This window comes from Trichosurus vulpecula, chromosome 2 (assembly GCF_011100635.1).
Source record: "Trichosurus vulpecula isolate mTriVul1 chromosome 2, mTriVul1.pri, whole genome shotgun sequence".
Classification (NCBI taxonomy): domain Eukaryota; kingdom Metazoa; phylum Chordata; class Mammalia; order Diprotodontia; family Phalangeridae; genus Trichosurus; species Trichosurus vulpecula.
The window spans coordinates 309,392,925-309,413,223 of record NC_050574.1 but is presented as its reverse complement, the minus strand read 5'-3'; positions in this window follow the sequence as shown (position 1 = coordinate 309,413,223).

Here is a 20,299-nt window from a genome sequence, read left to right as displayed (position 1 = left end):
AGCAACATTGTTGTTACAGTCATATATAGTCATTTTAGGAGTGTTTTGTTTGTTTTTCTTCACTATTAGAGAGGTAACTCAAAATTGGTGTGAAGTAGGCTATATTCCCTCAGGAATCACTACGGTAGAAAGACCATGAGTATCAATACAATCTATTTATTTTAATAGCAGAGGTCATATTCATATATAGCTCCAGATGCCACAAGGACTCTCATCCCCATTGCCCTAAGTTTAGGAAGTAAATCTCTTTTCCACTAGTGGTAGCATTCAATGGAAAGAAATCTTCATTTGTGACTAGATGTTACAAAAAGTTTTTCTGTTGTTGGTGGTGGTGGTGACTCAGATGACTATAAAAGAATACCACTCATTTGATGTCATTTTCCCATTATTTCTCTACTTCCTAGATGTTTCTGAAGACTGAGTGTTACCAATGTGATAGCCAAAAGAAAGCTCTGCTGCTATCCTTTTTTGACCAGTTTTTTTAAACCTATCTAAGCTTCAATTTCTTTGTTCACCTAAATATGGAGCATCCTGAGCTAGTGGAAAAAGCTGTGGATTTGGAGTCAAAAGATGTGAACTCAAGTCCCAGTTCTGCTATTTGCTCCCTATATGACCTTACCCAGGAAATTTCCTTCTCTTAAAGGTATGGAGCAGATGATATCCAAAATACTTTAAACCTCTACATCTTTTATTTCTAAGGTCCAATCAAGTTCTAAATTGATAAGTCTATGATTTGCATTTGCCCGTATAACTTAATATCATTAGCGAGAGCCTACTATGTGTCTATCTCAAGGACTTTGTTAATGTTGTTCAGTTGTGTCCAACTCTTCATGATCCTATTTGTGGTTTTCTTGGCAAAGATATTGAAATGGTTTGCCATTTCCTTCTCCAGTTTATTTTATGGACGAGGAACTGAGGGATAAGGAACAAGGATAAATGACTTACCCAGAGTCACACAAGTAGTAAGTGTCTGAGTATGAATTTTGAACTCATGGAGATGGGTCTTCCTGACTCCAGGCCTGGTACTCTGTGCACTACACCAACTAGCTGCCCAAATATTAAGAACTACTGAGGATAAAAAAGTAGGACCTTATCCTCAAGCAACTTAAACTATATTTAAGTGAGAGATAATTAATAAACCTAGCAGCATCAGAAAACTATTAAGTACTAAAATTTCAGAGGAAGTATCCTGTCTCTGAAATATGCTACATAGGATCTAATCTTCTTAATCTGGAAAATGATTTTTTTTTTATTCTAAGATTACTTCTAGTTCTCTATTCTGTGATTCATGGGACAAAACTACACCTCCGGCTTCAGGCTTCTTTACTATATTCTTTTGTGCTTTCTCCCCAAATTGTTAGTTGATGTGTGGCTACACCTGCCATAGAGAAAATAAATACCTTGATGTCTACCTTTTTATGTCATTGGTCCCTTTTTAAAAAGGCCATGTTCAAAAAGTAATAGTTTTCCAAAACAAAGACATTTAAAAAAAGAATAGAAAGTATAAACTCCAGAAAGAAAGAAAACCAACTTTAACCTCTAAATATGTCATGTAAACATGAATAATCAGTTTTTATTTTAGCTATTACTTTGCTAAGTGCCTTCAAATCCAGAGTAGAAAGGGTCTTGAGAAAGATTATTTAGTGAAAATTGGAAAACAATAGATTTAAAAGAATGTTTGATTTCAATATATATCTTTTGCTCTCAGAGAAGCCCTCTCTTTTTAGTATTCAAGTCACATCTTACAGGCAGTTGGTATGAAGCAAAGGTCAGCAGCAGGGGAGTACAAACAAGACAATTACTGGAATTCAGAAAAGCAAAAGGGCTTTCCCTACACAAAGGAATGAATATCAAAAAGTAGCAAAGGGGCTTTATGTTGCACTTGAAATGAAATGTGTCTGTCTGTTTTACCAAAGTATATGGCTAAACAGGGGAAATTGCAGTTGGATGGCTATTGTCAGAGACATCAAAGCAAGGGGTTTGGTTATCATTTAAGAAAGAAGCTTTGTGATGGAGAGAGGAGGAGACTTTGGTTGTTGATTTAGAGGTCTTAAATCAATCTGTCCCCAGAACTTAGCACAATGCCTGGCACATAGTAGGCACTTGATATTTTACTGAATGATTAATTGACAAAAATCCATCTAGCTATCAATACACATTTGTTAAGCACCTGGTATATGCCAGGTGGCAGGCTAGGCACTAGTGATACAAATACAAAAATGAAATAGTCACTCCTCTCCCTAACCGTGTCAAGGTCACCTCTATCCTTCTAGTTACTCAAGTTCAAAACCTCTAAATCTTTCTCCTCTCCTCATTCTTCCTTGCCTCCAGGGGTGTTTTGAATCTCAAATGATAGATAAAGGAGGTAAAGCATTAAAGTGCCATACAAAAGCCAGTTATTATTGGTAGTGATGGTGGTAGTTGTGGTGGTATTAGTTGACAGTTCTAGTTTGCCAATGACTTCATTACCTGAGCCTTCTACTGCCTTTCTGTTGAGCTCAAGCCATGTTTATAGATCAATACGGGGGATGTGCTGGTAAATCTTTAACATTTGGGATCTCCAAAAAAAAGGTATGTGTATACATTTTTTATATTTACTCAGTATTATTAGCATTTTCATAAATCTAGACAATCAATAATACAACAAATTAGGTTCTGATATGTAGCTGATTTCTAAGATGCAGATGTTCACATTGAAAATTAAAATTGGCTCAGGCAACTCCACTTAGAGTTTGCTCCAGTTCTGCTCAACTCACCTATCCAAAATATTGTCATATCAAATCTATTCTACCTTCACAATATCTGTCAATTATGTCATCCATTCCTTTTCCTTAATTCGCACTGCCATCACTCTACTTCCACCTTGTCTTTATCATCTGTGCCAAAGGCACAGAGCTAATCACATCATTCACTTGTTCAGTTAACACCAGTGGGTTCTCTATTACCTCTTGAATCCAATAAAACTCCTCCATTTGTCATTTAAGACTCCTCCCAAATTGGTCCCAACCTACCCTCTGTCCTCTGTTTCTGTCTCTCTGTCTTTCCTTCTCTCTCTCCCTCCCTCCCTCTCTCTCTGTCTCTCTCTTCATCTGTCTCTCTGTCTTTCTCTCTGTCTCTCCCTCTTTCTCCCTCCCTCCCTCCCTCTCTCTCTCTCTCTCTCTCTCTCCACATATGTATACGTAAATTAGGTATATTACATCACACGGTATCATATCTTTATTATGTTTTATTTTATATCATATGATGTATTATGTTGTGCTATATTATGTTATAATGTATTGATTTTCTCCTTCAATGATTCCTTAGTCAAGCTAGAAATGAGGCTTCTTCCTATTCCTGAAATTGGACACTCTTCCCATTACCATGTCTTTACCCTTTCTATCTCCAATTTCCTGGAATACTCTCCAACATCAAATCTACCTCAAAGTCTGTATGTGATTGGAACAAAAAGTACATTTATTGCCCCCACCCCTTCCTACATGAACATGGAGGACAACTCTGAAATATGATTTCCAAATTCTCTCATTAAAATTATATGGTTTTGTTTTTTGAAATTAATTAATGGTAAATTTTTCAAAACTATGAGGAATAGAGCCAGAGGGGCTTTTCCACTAAAAGAATATGAGAAAGGAAAAGTAAACTCATTAGCATTGCTTTAAAAAAATAAAATAAAAGCATATTGCTATTTAATAATGCTACTGGATAGGTAAGTGCTTAAGAAATAGCTGTGGTATATTGGCACAGGTATTAACTGTAGGGAATTAAGACAAAGGCTTGGATCTTGATTCAGCTACTATTTCACTGTGTAAATCTTGTCAAAGTATTTAACTTGTCTGGGCCTCACTCTCCTCATCTGTAAATTGTCATGGTCCTCTTTGAGAACAAAGGACAAACAAAAACAACAACAATCTTATCTGTAAAATGAAGGAGAGGAACTTGATAAAGGCATGTAGGTGGCACAGTGGATAGACTACTGGGCCTGAAGTCAGGGACATTCATTTTCTTGAGTTCAAATCTGGTCTCAGACACTTACTAGCTGTGTGACCCTGGGCAAGTCACTTAATCCTATTTGACTCATTTTCCTCATCTATAAAATGAGCTAGAGAAGGAAATGGAAAGCCACTCCATTATCTTTTCCAAGAAAACCTCAAAGGGGTTCATAAGAGTTGGACATGACTGAAAAAAGGACTTAACGGGGGGGAGGGGGGGGGGGGCAGAGCCAAGATGGCCGCATGAAGGCAGTGTCTTACCAGAGCTCTCTCACAAGGTCTGTCAGATTCCTATAAAAAAGTGAATTTGAGCAGATTTGAGAGAGTCAGAAACCGCGAGCAGTCTGTGTGGGGCAAATTTCCGAGCCAGGAGAGTCTGAAAGGCCAGAGGCACGAACCTGTAGGCTGGGAGAGTGCTCGGGGCGGAGCTGCTCCAGACCAAGGCGGAAGCGGCTGGCCGGGAAATCCACGTGGGAGACGGGCTGGGAGAAAGCTGGGCCCCCGAAACCGGCGGAGATCCCCAGGCCTCCCAACATAGGACGGCAGTCTGTGGAAGCAACAAGAGGCAGTGCAACAGCCACTGGCTGTGAGACACTGACTCCTGAGACTTGCAGCCCAAACGTATGAAACGTGGTTTCTTAAACTTCCGGGAGGCGTAATGGCCAGGTAAAGTGCTCTAATCCCTGCCCTCCCCACCCAGGGAATTCCTTGGGAAAAAAAAAAAAGAACGCTGGAACTGAGCAGAAAGTAGTGGGGCTTCAGTGGTCAAATAGCAGAAGTTCATCAGTCCCAGAAGGGCAGAGTTGGCAGGGGTCAATGCCAGGAGCCCAGTCGTAACCTTGCTCCCCCAGGGGAAGTGCCAGACATCAGCTCAAACAACAAACAGCTGAGACCATTGCTGATAAGCAAGTGCTGGAGAGCACCCATAGGGAGTGAGAAGCCAGGGAGCCAGACACCTCCCCCACACCTCAGGAAACTGAAGCCTATAATTCTAGACTCACAACCCCCAGAATAAGAAAGCTGGGACAGAAAGCCCTGAGGCCCAAAGGTAGAAATTCATTGTAAAGCCAGGAAAAGGCAAACCAACATGAAAAAGAACACAAAAAAACCGAGGACAATAGATTCCTTTTATGGAGACAGGCAGGATCAAAATACCAACATAGAAGTGGGCAGCAATGACATTGTAGATACATTGGATACCTCAAAAGATAATATGAACTGGTCTCCAACCCTAAAAGCACTGCTGGAAGAGCTAAAGGAGGATTTTAAAAACCAAATTAGGGAGCTAAAAGAAAATATGGAAAAAAAGATTGGCAAAATGGCTATGGAGATTCAGAATCTAGAGAGAGAAAATGACACCCCGAGAGGTAAAATCAACCAATTGGAAAAAGAGACTCAAAAGCAAAATGAAAAGACTAACTCATTAAAAATTAGACTTGAGCAAGTGGAAGCTAATGAATCAATGAGGCACCAAGAAGTAGTAAAACAAAACGTAAAGAATGAAAAAATAGAAAAAAATGTGAAATATCTGATTGGCAAAGCAACTGACCTGGAAAATAGATCCAGGAGAGACAATTTAAGAGTTATTGGTCTACCAGAAATCCACGATGAAAAAAAGAGCCTTGACAGTATCTTCGAAAAAATTATCAAAGACAACTGCCCAGAGGACAGAACCAGAGAGCAAAATAGTCATTGAAAGAATCCACCGATCACCCCCTGAAAGAGATCCCAAACTGAAAACACCAAGAAATATTATAGCCAAATTTCAGAGCTATAAACTTAAGGAGAAAATACTGCAAGCAGCCAAAAAGAAGCAATTCAAATATCGTGGAACTACAGTCAGGATCACGCAGGATCTCTCAGCTTCCACATTAAAAGACAGGAGAAATTGGAATATGATATTCTGAAGGGCAAAGGAGCTGGGACTACAACCAAGGATCAACTACCCAGCAAAACTAAGCATAATTTTCCAGGCAAGGCGATGGACATTCAATGAAATAAGGGAATTCCAGACCTTCCTGATGAAAAGGCCAGAACTCAATGGAAAATTTGATCTCCAAATACAAAACTCAAGAGAGACATAAAAGGGTAACCAGGGGGAAAAACCCCACAAACCTTATTAACCAATAAGGGCAGGTTGTTTACATCTTTATGTGGGATTATATCATCTTATGTATGTTTTATATATATATATATGTCAGTCTTGAGAATGGTACAGCTATTATGACAATTGAAAGGGATATACATAGGTTGTGAATGCCTGTATAAATTAACTGATGTAAAGATATAAAATATAAGTAAGAGATATAAAGGGAGGGCTATGAGAGAAGTAGTAAGGCGGTAATAGAAAAGGGTAAATTACACCAAATGAAGTAGCACAAAAACATATTATAGTAGAGGGAAAGAAGGGAGGGAGAAGAGCAATATTTGAGCTTTACTGTCATCTGATCTAGTTCAAGAAGGGAATAACATACCCTGATAAGTTTAGAAATCTAACTTGTCCTACAAGAAGTGGGAGGGTAAGGGGGGAAAAAGGGAGGGGGTGGTCAGAAGGGAGAGGAGAAGTAGCAAGTGGGTTACGGTAAGAAAAGGGAGGGGAATAAAGAGGGAGGGTTAACTGAGGAAAGCGGCAGTCAAAAGCAAAACTTTGTTGAGGAGAAGAAGGGGAAAGGGAGAAATAAAAGCATAAACAGGGGGAATTAGGATGGAGAAAAAGACACAGATAGAAATCATAACCCTGAACGTGCAGGGGATGAACATTCTCACAAAACAGAAGCAGATAGCACAATGGATTAAAAACCATAATCCTACAATATGCCGTTTACAAGAAACGCATTTGAAACAGAGGGATACATATAGGGTAAAGGTAAAAGGCTGGAGTAAAATATATTGTGCCTCAACTAAAGTAAAAAAAAGCAGGTGTAGCAATCCTAATCTCAGACAAAGCAAAAGTAAAGATAGATTTAATTAAAAGAGATAAGGAAGGACATTATATCCTGCTAAAAGGCACCATAAACAATGAAGCAATATCATCACTTAACATATATGCATCAAGTTGTACGGCATACAAATTCTTAGAGGAGAGAATAAGGGAGTTACAGGAAGAAATCGACAGCAAAACTATAATATTGGGAGACCTCAACCTCCCCCTTTCTGAACTTGATAAATCTAACCCCAAAATAAATAAGAAAAAAGTTAAGGAGGTAAACAGAATTTTAGAAAAGGCACATATGATAGACCTCTGGAGAAAACTGAATGGGGATAAAAAGGAATATACTTTCTTCTCAAAAGTACATGGCACATACTCAAAAATTGACCATGTACTAGGGCATAAAAACCTCACAATCCAGTGCAGAAAAGCAGAAGTAGTCAAAGCATCCTTTTCAGATCATGATGCAATAAGAATCATTTTTAATAAAGTACCATGGAAAAATAAGCTAAAAACTAATTGGAAACTAAATAATTTAATTCTAAAGAATGAGTGGGCCAAAGAGCAAATAAGAGAAACAATTAATAACTTCATTCAAGAGAATGACAATAATGAAACAACATACCAAAACTTATGGGATGCAGCAAAAGCAGTTCTTAGGGGAAGTTTTATATCCCTAAATGCCTACATGAATAAAATAGGGAAAAAGGAGATCAATGATCTGGGCATACAGCTGAAAAAGCTAGAAAAAGAGCAAATTGAAAACCCCCAATTAAATACCAGATTAGAAATAATGAAAATCAAAGGAGAGATTAATAAAATTGAAACCAAGAAAACTATTGAATTAATAAATAAAACAAAGAGCTGGTTTTATGAAAAAACCAATAAAATTGATAAACCTTTGGCCAATTTGATTAAAAAAGGAAAGAAGAAAATCAAATTACCAGTATCAAAAATGAAAAGGGTGAGGTCACCTCTAATGAAGAAGGAATCAAAACAATAATTAGGAATCATTTTGCCCAACTGTATGCCCATAAATTTGACAACCTTAGAGATATGGATGAATATCTACAAGAACATAAACTGCCCAGGCTAACAGAGAAGGAAGTTAAATTTCTTAATAACCCCATATCAGAAAAAGAAATTGAGCAGGCCATCAATGAACTCCCTAGGAAAAAATCTCCAGGGCCAGATGGTTTTACATGTGAATTCTATCAAACATTTAAAGAACAACTAATTCCAATACTTTGTAGACTATTTGGGAAAACAGGTGAAGAAGGAGTCCTACCAAATTCTTTTTATGACACAAATATGGTACTAATACCCAAACCAGGTAGAGTCAAAACAGAGAAAGAAAATTATAGACCAATTTCTCTAATGAATATTAATGCAAAACTTTTAAATAAAATATTAGCAAAAGATTGCAGCAACTCATCACGAGAATAATACACTATGACCAGGTAGGATTTATTCCAGGAATGCAAGGCTGGTTCAATATTAGGAAAACTATTAGCATAATTGACCATATCAACAACAAAACTAGCAGAAACCATATGATCATCTCAATAGACGCAGAAAAAGCCTTTGACAAAGTACAACACCTATTCCTATTAAAAACACTAGAAAGCGTAGGAGTAAGTGGAACCTTCCTTAAAATTATAAATAGCATCTCCCTAAAACCATCGACAAGCATTATTTGCAATGGGGATAAACTAGATGCATTCCCAATAAGATCAGGGGTGAAACAAGGATGTCCATTATCATCCCTTTTATTCAATTTGGAACTAGAAACATTAGCTGTAGCAATAAGAGAAGAAAAGGAAATTGAACGAATTAGAATAGGAAAAGAAGAAACTAAATTATCACTTTTTGCAGATGATATGATGATTTATTTAGAGAATCCTAGAGAATCAAGTAAAAAACTACTTGAAATAATAAACAACTTTAGCAAAGTTGCAGGATATAAAATAAACCCACATAAATCCTCAGCATTCCTATACATTACTGACAAAGCCCAACAGCAAGAGATAGAAAGAGAAATTCCATTCAAAGTTACTGTAGGCACTATAAAATATTTGGGAGTCTATTTGCCAAGACAAACCCAGGGCCTATATGAACATAACTATGACACACTTTTCACGTGAATAAAATCAGATCTAAGTAAATGGAAAAATATCAGTTGCTCATGGTTAGGCCGAGCTAATATAATAAAAATGACAATTTTACCTAAATTAATCTATCTATTCAGTGCCATACTAATCGAACTACCAAAAAATTATTTTACTGAGCTGGACAAAATAATAACAAAATTCATCTGGAAAAACAAGAGGTCTAGATGGGACCTCGGGCAAGTCACTTAACCCAAATTTCCTTGCCTTCCCCCCTGCAAAAGAATATTCGAAAGGTAGGAAGGGATCAGAGATTTAAATGCAATAACTCATATTTGATCTTGGAGGTAATAGAAAGGCATTAGTGTTTATCAAATAGGGGAGATAACATGATCAGACCTTAAGTTTTGGAAGATCACTTTAGCAGATGAGTGGAGGATGAACTAAATTGGCAAGATATTTCAGACAAGGAGACCAACCAGACTGTGCATGTGTAAACTGACAAAAGCCAACACCAATGTGGTAGCTATGTCAGTGGAGAAGAGTCATTTAAGAAAAGATTTTGTCAAAGTGGAAACAAGATTTTGCCACAGATTGGATGTACAGGGTAAGAACACTGGTAAATATTTGACAACTGGTCTTTAGACAAATGAAAATGAATACTGGATCCATTGTTAAGTTTATTAACATTTTGTCCATCATTTTCTTACATCTAGGCAATCAACAAAATACTAAATCAAGCCCTGATTTGTAATGCTCACACGCAATTTTAACAATCTGCTCTCTAGGTAGGAGCTAACTCCAGCACACCCCTGGGTAGAGTCTAGTAAGACACCAAAGTAGAGAGCTTCAGTGACTAAGAAGATAGTGATGCCCTTGAGAATAATGAGGAAGTTAGGGAGAAGGGAAGGACTGAGGGAAAAGATAATGAGTTCTCTTTTTGAAGATATAGAATAGTCTATGGGAAATGTAGTTCCAGATGTCCACTAGCTAATTGATGATATAGGTTAGGACAACATTAGGGCTGGTTAAATGGATCTGTGAATCATCTACATAAATATAATAACTGAACCCATAGGAGTTGATGAGATCACCAAACAAGATAATATCAAGGCTGAAGAGAAGAGGACCCAAGACAAATTCTTGCAGGACACCTATAGTTAATGAGCATGCTTCACCAAAGGGGACTGGGAAAGAGCAGTCAGTTAGGTAGCAGGAGAATCAGCATAGAGAAGTGTCATAAAAACCTCATGATTATCCAGGGGATGAGAATGATCTACAAGACTGCAGAGATGTCAAAAATAGCAAAGATATAGAGAAGGCAATTAGATTTGTGTTTTAGATAATTAGTAAATTTAGAGAGACCCAGCAAAGAATCTTAGGGACAGGTTATTGCAGGGGAAAACTTGGTAAAGACTTCATGAAGTGGGTTTAAAGTCTGGGTCATAATTGAATAGGCAAAGAGGGGAAAAGTCCCAATGGAGAAACCTGAACAGAGGTGCAGGAAGGAACAGTGTATATTTTGGGTGAAATAGCCCACTTTAGCAATCACAGAGAACAAGGGCAGAGTTTTGTGTTTTGTTTGGTTTTGTTTTTTGTTTGATTTGTTTTCTTCTCCAGTGCCTTCAATCTCCTTTTTGGGTACTTTTGTTTCCCTTCTTGATAAGTCACTTGAAACAACCCCTCTATATTCTGGTCATCAGATCATCTACCTAATTTCTGCCCCACATCTACCCTCCAATGGTATTTCATTACTGAGCCTCTATTTGGACTTTCCTCGTATCTCATCTAGCCGTGTTATAAAAAAAATCTGAAAACCTAGGCACACAAAGGTATAAATGATACATGATATAACTTTTTTATCCCTCCCAACACCAAAACCAAGGGACATTCATCAACTTTATACCACAGATGCTAAGTTTGGTGTTCTCATTTTATTCATGTTTAAACAGAAGACTATGGTATACACCAAGGAAAGAACAGTTCAAATGAAATTTGGACATAGAGGAAGGACACTAGAGAAGGTGTTTTGGGGGAAGGAAGATATAGATTCAGAGATTTAAATTTGGAAGAGTACTTAGAGGTCCAAAAGACAAACTGCTCAGCTTACCAATAAGGAAACTGGAAATTGTAGAGGTTAAATAACGTACCCACAGTCATAAAGCTAATCATCATTATCTGAACCTGAATTGAAATCAAGTCCTCCTTATTCTAAGTCTGTTTACTATAGTAGTGGTTCTCAAATTATTGTCTGAGAATGCCTAGAGGGTGACTGAGACCTTCAGGGAATCCTTAAAGTAAAAATAAACACTTTTAAAATTTATTTATTTAATTAAATATACCTAGTTTTCAGCTTTGATTTTCACAAGAGTTTGAATTACAAATTTTCTCCCCATTTCTACCCCCCCACTCCAAGATGGTGTATATTCTGGTTGCCCCATTCCCCATTCAGCCCTCCCATCTGTCACCCCACTATCCTCCCATCCTCTTTTCCCTTCCTTTCTTATAGGGCAAGATAAATTTCTACTCCCCATTGTCTATGTACCTTATTTCCTAGTTGCATGCAAAAACTTTTTTTTTGTTTTTGAACATCTGTTTTTAAAACTTTGAGTTCCAAGTTGTCTCCCCTCTTCCCTCCCCACCTACCCTCCCTAAGAAGGCAAGCAATTCAACATAGGCCACATGTGTATCATTATGTAATACTCATGTTACTGAAATACTCATGTTGTGAAAGACTTACTATATTTTGCTCCTTCCTAACCTATCCCCCTTTATTGAATTTTCTCCCTTGATCCTGTCCCTTTTCGAAAGTATTTGTTTTTGATTACCTCCTCCCCCTATCTACCCTCCCTTCTATTTTCCCCCCTTTTTAATCTTCTTCCTCCTTCTTTCCTTTGGGGTAAGATACCCAATTGAGTGTGTGTGGTATTCCCTCCTCAGGGCTAATCCGATGAGAGCAAGATTCACTCATTCCCCCTCACATGCCCCCTCTTTCCTTCCTACAGAATTACTTTTTCTTGCCACTTTTATGCAAGATAATTTACCCCATTCCATCTCTCCCTTTCTCCCTCTCTCAATATATTCCTCTCTCATCCCTTAATTATTAGATTTTATATTTTTAGATATCATCCCTTCATATTCAACTCACCCTGTGCCCTCTGTCTGTATATATATATATATATATGCAAAAATATTTATATATATATGCATATATATACACACACACATATATATACACACACATATACATACACACACACATATATGTACATATATATATATATATATATATATATATATATATATATATATATATATATGCATATTCCCTTCAGCTACCCTAATGCTGAGGTCTCATGAATCATACACATCATCTTTCCATGTAGGAATGTAAACAGAATAGTTAAACTTTGGTAAATCCCTTGTGATTTCTCTTTCTTGTTTACCTTTTCATGCTTCTCTTGATTCTTGTGTTTGGAAGTCAAATTTTCTATTCAGCTCCGGTCTTTTCATTGAGAAAGCTTGAAAGTCCTCTATTTTATTGAAAATCCATATTTTGCCATGGAGCATGATATTCAGCATTGCTGGGTAGGTGATTCTTGGTTTTAATCCTAGCTCCACTGACCTCCAGAATATCGTATTCCAAACCCTTCGATCCCTTAATGTACAAACTGCTAGATCTTGTGCTATTCTGATTGTGTTTCCACAATTCTCAAATTCTTTCTTTCTGGCTGTTCACAATATTTTCTCCTTGATCTGGGAACTCTGGAATTTGGTGACAATATTTCTAGGAGTTTTCTTTTTGGGATCTTTTTGAGGAGGCGATCGGTGGATTCTTTTAATTTCTATTTTACCCTCTGGCTCTCAAATATCAGGGTAGTTCTCCTTGGTAATTTCTTGAAAGATGGTATCTAGGCTCTTGTTTTGGTCAGGGCTTTCAGGTAGTCCAATAATTTTTAAATTCTCTCTCCTGGATCTATTTTCCAGGTCAGTGGTTTTTCCAATGAGATATTTCACATTATCTTCCATTTTTTCATTCCTTTGGTTCTGTTTTATAATGTCTTGATTTCTCATAAAGTCACTAGCTTCCATTTGCTCCAATCTAATTAAGGTAGTATTTTCTCCAGTGGTCTTTTGGACCTCCTTTTCATTTGGCTAATTCTGCCTTTCAATATATTCTTTTCCTCATTGGCTTTTCAGAGCTCTTTTGCCATTTGAGTTAGTCTAATTTTTAAGGTTTTGTTTTCTTCAGTATTTTTTTCAGTATTCTTTGGGGTCTCCTTTAGCAAGTCATTGACTTGTTTTTCATGGTTTTCTCGCATCATTCTCATTTCTCTTCCCAATTTTTCCTCTACTTCTCTAACTTGCTTTTCCAAATCCTTTTTGAGCTCTTCCAGGGCCTGAGACCAGTTCATGTGTTTTTTTTCTTGGAGGCTTTTGATGTAGACTCTTTGACATTGTTCACTTCTTCTGGCAGTATGTTTTGGTCTTCTTTGTCACCAAAGAAAGATTCCAAAGTCTGAGACTGAATGAGTTCATTTTTGCTGCCTGGCCATGTTCCCAGCCAACTTACTTGACCCTTGAGTTTTTTGTCAGGGTATGACTGCCTGTAGAGTAAAGAGTACCTTGTTCCAAGCTTGTGGGGATGCGCTGTTGTTTTCAGAGCTATTTCTATACAGCCAGCTCTGCCGCACCTGAATTCCTCCTCCCCCAAGAACCACCAACCTGGACCTGACTCAGATCTTAAACATACTCTGTACTCCTGCTCTAATCTGCCACTTAATTCCTCCCACCTTGTGGGCCTGGGGCCAGAAGCAACTGCAGCTGTAGTTCTGTAGCTGCACCTCCTCTGTGGCCCCTGGGGCAGTGACTGAACTGTGAACTTCTTCTTTCACTCTGTCCCCTGCAGCTTTTACCACTAACCTTCTCTGTTGTCTTTGGTGTTTGTGGGTTGAAAAGTGTGGTAACTGCCACAGCTCACTGATTCAGGTCACTAGGGCCTGTTCCACCCGGCTCCTGGTCTGGTTGGTCCTGCCGCTGCCCTCGCTGGACTCCGCTCCCCTCTGCTCCCAGCTCCATGTGCAATAGACCACACCCAGTGACCATACAGACTGTCTTGGACTGGAGCCCTGCTTCCCTCTGCTATTTTGTGGGTTCTGCAGTTCTAAAATTTGTTCAGAGCCATTTTTATAGGCTCACACAAGTCCCTGCCTTCCAGCTGCCATCTTGGCTCTGCCCCTCAAAAATATATTTTCATAATAATGCTAAGACTTTATTTGCCTATTAAAATAATCTTCTCTTTACCAACTATATTTCTGTGTGAGGCTGGACTTTTTTTCATATAGTTCAACCAAAGCAACATATCACAATAAGTTGAGTCCAGAAACATCTTAGAGTAAAAGATTTATTTAAAAAATATGAAATGAAACTATGCTGCTCTTTTCACTATTGTTGTGTTATAAAATTACCAATTATTAATAAAATGTTATTTATATTAACATGTTATGGTTTGTTGTTATTTTTAAAATAAATGAATATTTAAAATTTTATCAGCAATGATTTCTAATACAGCAAATATCAATCGGTATAAAGCATATAAACAAAAGCTCCTCTGGATTCTCAATAATTTTTAAGAATATAAAGGGTTCCTTAGACCTAAAAGCTCCATAACTGCTGTACTAAGGCATGCCACCTCATTCAACCCATTCCAGTACCTTTTATAACATAACATAAAATGGGATGATTTAAAGGTACTACAACCTGCTGCTATGTGCCAATGGATAAGATAATTTCCTTCACTGGATTTTATATTTGAACAACACCTAACACAGCTTATACCCATCTGACTTAGGTCTTTTAAGGGAATTCTGAGGTCTAGTAGAAGAATTATTAGAAGATAAGCATATTTTAGGCCTTTTATCAAATCTTAAAAAAAAAGTCCTTATCATGTAAGGATCCACTGATAAATCATTAGCCAAAAATTATAAGGAGCTACCCTTACCAGGACTATTTGCATCTTCACAGCTTTGGAAATCTAGAAGTCTTTCCTGAACCAAAAAGAATGAATCTATAATGGTCAAATTCCAGGCAACGAGATAGGCTTACAGAGGAAACTAAAGAGAACCTTCTGGTGCCCACCAGATCATACCAATCAAGGCAGCTACCACTTCATAAGCCTGACCCTGACCTGTTCCCAGAACCTTCCTCTATGTAAGTTTCCACCTTTAATTAGATTGTGAAATTTCAAATCCAATATCACTATATTGATCATTTATATAAAGCCACATGGGTCATATATATTTGACAGTACAATATTGAGAATTTCTATTAAACCATTTATCACTGTCACCTATTTTTTTTAATAAATGCTAGATTATAATCTCCTGGCACTAACAGGCAGGAATACATGTAGAAAGAAAATAAAAATTCTTAATAAATTTTAATTAATTACATGTGTGAGTTTTATTTATGTGTACTCATTAAAAACTGTTGGTTTCTACAATCAATCCATAATTTTGAAATAATAGTAAATTACATTATTGTAACCAAATAATAAATTCAGTTACAGGAAGAACACCTACAACTTGGAGTAAAATATAAATATCAATCTCCCAAGAAATGAAGAATTGTGCATCAGCCATTGAAAACTGCTGCTTCTGCTAACTGCAATTACTTCTTCCCATTGGCTTCAAATCTTGGGTGACTTCAAGATGAGGGAAATTTCCATCACATGTAATTACTTTCCATAGTAAAAGAGCAAAAGCTAAATGAAGTCAATTACTAGATGGAGGCATTTGCCAAACTGAGATATGGTATGTGATAATTAATAGTTACCGAAAATGACTATGTTGCTAAGCATTGCTAGGGATTATCAGCAAAGTGAATGCTTTGAATGCTTTTAAATATATGTGTATGGTCTCTCTGGATACAGGTTTGAGGATGATTTAGAAATCCTCTGCCTCTCATAATAATTTAATGGAATACAAACTCAAAACCAATGTGGTACAGAAGAAAGAGCATTGAACAGAATGAGAAGACACAGTGTTTGAGCTTTAGCTCAATATCACTACCTAGCTGCCTGATATTAGGGAAGTCACTTCATAGCTTTAAACTTCAGTTGTGTTAAGTGAGAGGGCTAGATGAGATACTCTCTAAGGTCCCTAACAGCTCTGACCTTCTAGAAATATGGTCAAAGTCCAAGTTCAAGTTCCTCAATGAAGCCTTCCCTAATAGCACCAGTTTGAAATGATCTCTCTGTCCTCTGAATTGTTAGCACTTATTGTCTCAACCAATCATTTAGCCCTTACTAAATGTCTCAGTTATGTTCAGTTCAGTAAATATATGTTAAATGTGAAAATTTATGTACCAGATACTGGAGGAGATTCAAAGATGAAAAATGCCACAATCCCCATGCTTTAAAGCTTATAATCTTGCAGGAGGGGTGAGGTAGGCCATATGCCAGAAATATTATGATGCCAGGTTGAATATAAGGAGAGCAAAGTGTGTGGGGAAATGCTCTAACAAATTTGAGGAGGATGAAGTCCTTTCTCTCAAGAAAGTTTTTTGGAAGGGCTGGCAATTGAGTTTATCCTCAGTCCTGCTGTGAGGTAGGTGAGGATAAGTGCTCCCATGCCCATTTTCTAGTTATGTAATGGCTGTCCACCTCATCTCTGACATATCATCTCTACTTTAATTAAATATAAGTGCTAATATTAACCTTGTGTCTCTATGTAGCACATTGTTAGCCAAAAATCTACTCAGAACTCCTAAATCAAGCAGCACCATATTTTTAAATGGCAAAATAAATGATAGGGAAGATAAAACAGTAGAATGATTCTCTACTGCCTTCCCTCCTACCATATGCAAATGGGTAAAAATCAATCACAGACTCATTTAGTGGTAGGAACAGGAACAGGTCCCTGGAAGATACATTCTCTGAGCCATTTATTTTACTGATAATTCCTACCTTGTTTCATGACTGAAAATAGTTCCTAACTGATTCTGCAGGGCTCTACTTTCTGCAGTCTCTGGTTTGGTCCAAGGACATTGGTGCATCTTTATTCCCTGATGCTGGGAAGCACATTGCTCCATCACAGGCAACATTATTATTTGCTGAAGTTCTACCACTTGCTATCCTTCAGGTTTCTTACCTACTATCTGCAGAGCTCTATATTGGGTTTGTTGCTTTCTTCCTTATAAATTGCATTTTCAATCTTCTTAGTGATTCTGGTGCTTCTCTTCATCTACAGGTGTTTTTCAGTAATTAAGGCCCTATTGAGATTAGAATAACATAACTCATGGTGGACCCAATCAGCATAATAAGCAATATGTGAGTAAGAGTGGAAGAGGTGAATGGTGAGAGTAAGCCAGGGTTGGTGCAGAGCAATGTTTGACTTTTGATGGGACTACACCCAGGTCTGGGGAACCTGTAACCTAGAGGCCTCATGAGGCCCTCTTGGTCCTCAAGTGGGGCCCCTTGACTGAATTCACACTTAACAGAACTAATCCCCTTAATAAAATGATTTTTATTCTGTAAAACGTGGATTCAGTCAAAAGGCCTCACCCAATCCCCACCCCTCTAGTCACTAGAGGCAAAGGACTTGAGAGCAAAATTCAATATAACATTGAGTTGGTTAATTAGCCAGGCTGTCAGGCCTAGAGGAGAGAGGTATCTCTCATCTTTCTTTGTTGCTATTCCTACATAACCATTTCTCTCCTATTCTTTGTCATTCCCTTGATTCATCCCAACTCTCTCAGCTTTCCTTTCTATACATCTCAGTCAAGAAAGGCCTTCAAAGTCATTCTTCATCTGGTGTTTCTGCAAACAAGCCTTCAAGGGCCAAAGAACTTTCTGTCTTTATATTGCAGGTACCAAGAGTTGCCCCTTTCTTGCATTTGTCATTTCTTATTTTCTACAATTACTTCCCCATTACGTTTTTCTCTTCCTTTAGCACCTACGTCCCCAACTTCTCTTAATCTTCAGGGTTTGCTACAGAGCTTATCATTTCCTGTGTTCATGCTTTGTCTCCTCCAATGGGCCATATGTTTATAGAGGGCAAAACCCATCTGTTATCCTTTTCATCTCCCTCAGAGTGTTTTAAAGTCTTTCTTTTTCACTTATTAAGTTCTCAGTAAATTATGATTGATTATCCAAGAGATGGTTTTCTAGTTTTTTTTTTAATTTTGGGTTTTGTTGTTGTTGTTTTGGTGGGTGGTGGTGGTGGTGCAACTAGGTGGCACAGTAGATAAAGTACTGAGTCTGAAGTCAGGAAAACATGAGTTCAACTCCAGCTTCAGACACTTAGCTGTGTGACCCTGGGCAAGTCACTTAACTTGTTTGCCTGAGTTTCCTTATCTGTACAATTAGCTGGAAAACAAAATGTCAAACCACTCTAGTATCTTTGCCAAGAAAACCCCCAAACAAGGTAACAAAAAGTCAGACAAGCCTGGAAATTACTGAACAACAAGAGCAAAAGTTTTCTAGTTTATATTCTATGCAAGTTCCTCTGCTCTTAACTAGACAGAGTTCACAAAGCAGACCAGGCAATCAAAGAAAAGGCATTGGACGATCTGGGAATGACAAGAGATTTTTTATTTCCCCATCAAGAGAAATGTTCACTAAGTATAGAATGTTTCAGAAAATGACTAACTTGTTTCTCTATTTTCTCCCTCCTCTGTCCATCATTTCATGGCTACTTAGTTAAATGTACTACATGGCACATAGTGCACAATAGCCCAAGAAGCTGGGAGATTCCGTTACATTACCTGTTAGCAATTCTGATCTTTTTAAAAAATAATAAATTGGTTGGGTAATAGGTTAGAAAAAAAATTAGTTATCTGGTTTTTAATTATCCAAGTCTATTTGTGATCAAGAAAGCCATTTCTAGCTCTGCCTTACAATATATTTCACTAAAGATTTTTGACAGCTCCTTATTCCATGCTATCCCATCTTTTGTGTTTTTAAAAATAACATTCCTTGTATACCTTTTTCACCATGAGGATAGATTGGTAAAACTTAGGAGCTTTTTGGAAATAACCACTTGTTTATTTCTGCTTGATGAATAACTATGTCAAGAGAGTAAATAGTCCTTTAGGTTGAATTCATTATATTGTGTATGTTCTGGCAAAACAAGGTTGAACAATTGCTGATTGAGCTGAGCTCTATTGTATAATGTGTCTAAGGATGGCTTGTGGTTTCACATTGAATTAAAATTAATTGATATATAAAATATACAAGATAAAATTGACACAAAAGATATCACCTATCATGATATTTTTTAAAGGAAGCTTCTTAAAGCTTTATAGAGTAGTCCTAGAATGCTACAGAATTTACATTGAAATCTAGTTCAGTGCCTAGCACAATATCTTGAACATATTTAAAAATGCTTATTATTTCATTAATTTATTGGTCTGGAATCCAGATAATTTTAATTTATATTTTCTTTTCCCACTTGTAGTACAAGGATTTCATTCTAGCAGGATAGCTGGATCTCGCTTTGATAATTGAAGAATGAAAGATCAGTGTTTCACATTGCTTTCACCACCCTAATTGCAACCTCATGTAAAAAAAATCACCTGGTAGCTAATACTTCTCTAATTATGAGACACCCTTAGTTGATGGATCCCTAGTCTAGATCACTTTTTCATGGGTCACCCCAGTTATTCTCAGTTCATTTGTCTCCCCTTCTGGACTTTCTTTTCACCTCCTTAAATGAAATGCTCCTACCTTGTAAAGCAACCATCTTGAGGACTTCTCTCCCAAGCCAACAAATTCCAATCATTGCTTCATTGTGTAGCCCACCATTTAAGGAGAGATCCCAGCCGTGTTTTCTTTCCTCTTGGCCTGACTCTCTCTTGAGGCTTCCTTGCCAGCAGCCTTGCTTCTGCCCAGGTAACCCTCAACTCCACTTTTCAGTTCCATTTTATGTTTTGTCTTATTACTTTTGAATGTAAGCTCCTTATGAGTAGGGAATACCTTGTTTGTTATTTGCATCCCCAGTGCTAAGCAAAGTGCCTGACACATAGCAAGATAGTAAGCCTTTAATAAATTCATTCTCTCTCTCTCTCTCTCTCTCTCTCTCTCTCTCTCTCTCTCTCTCTCTCTCTCTCTCTCTCTCTCTCTCTTTCTCTCTCTCTCTCTCCCACTATCATCTAGTTAGCCAGCTAGCTATGTGTCTGTCTATTCTAGTTTATATTATCTCACTTATTCCATTAATCCATCTAAACTATCCTATCTAATCTATCTCCTTTGGGACCTGGGGTGCCACACTCGT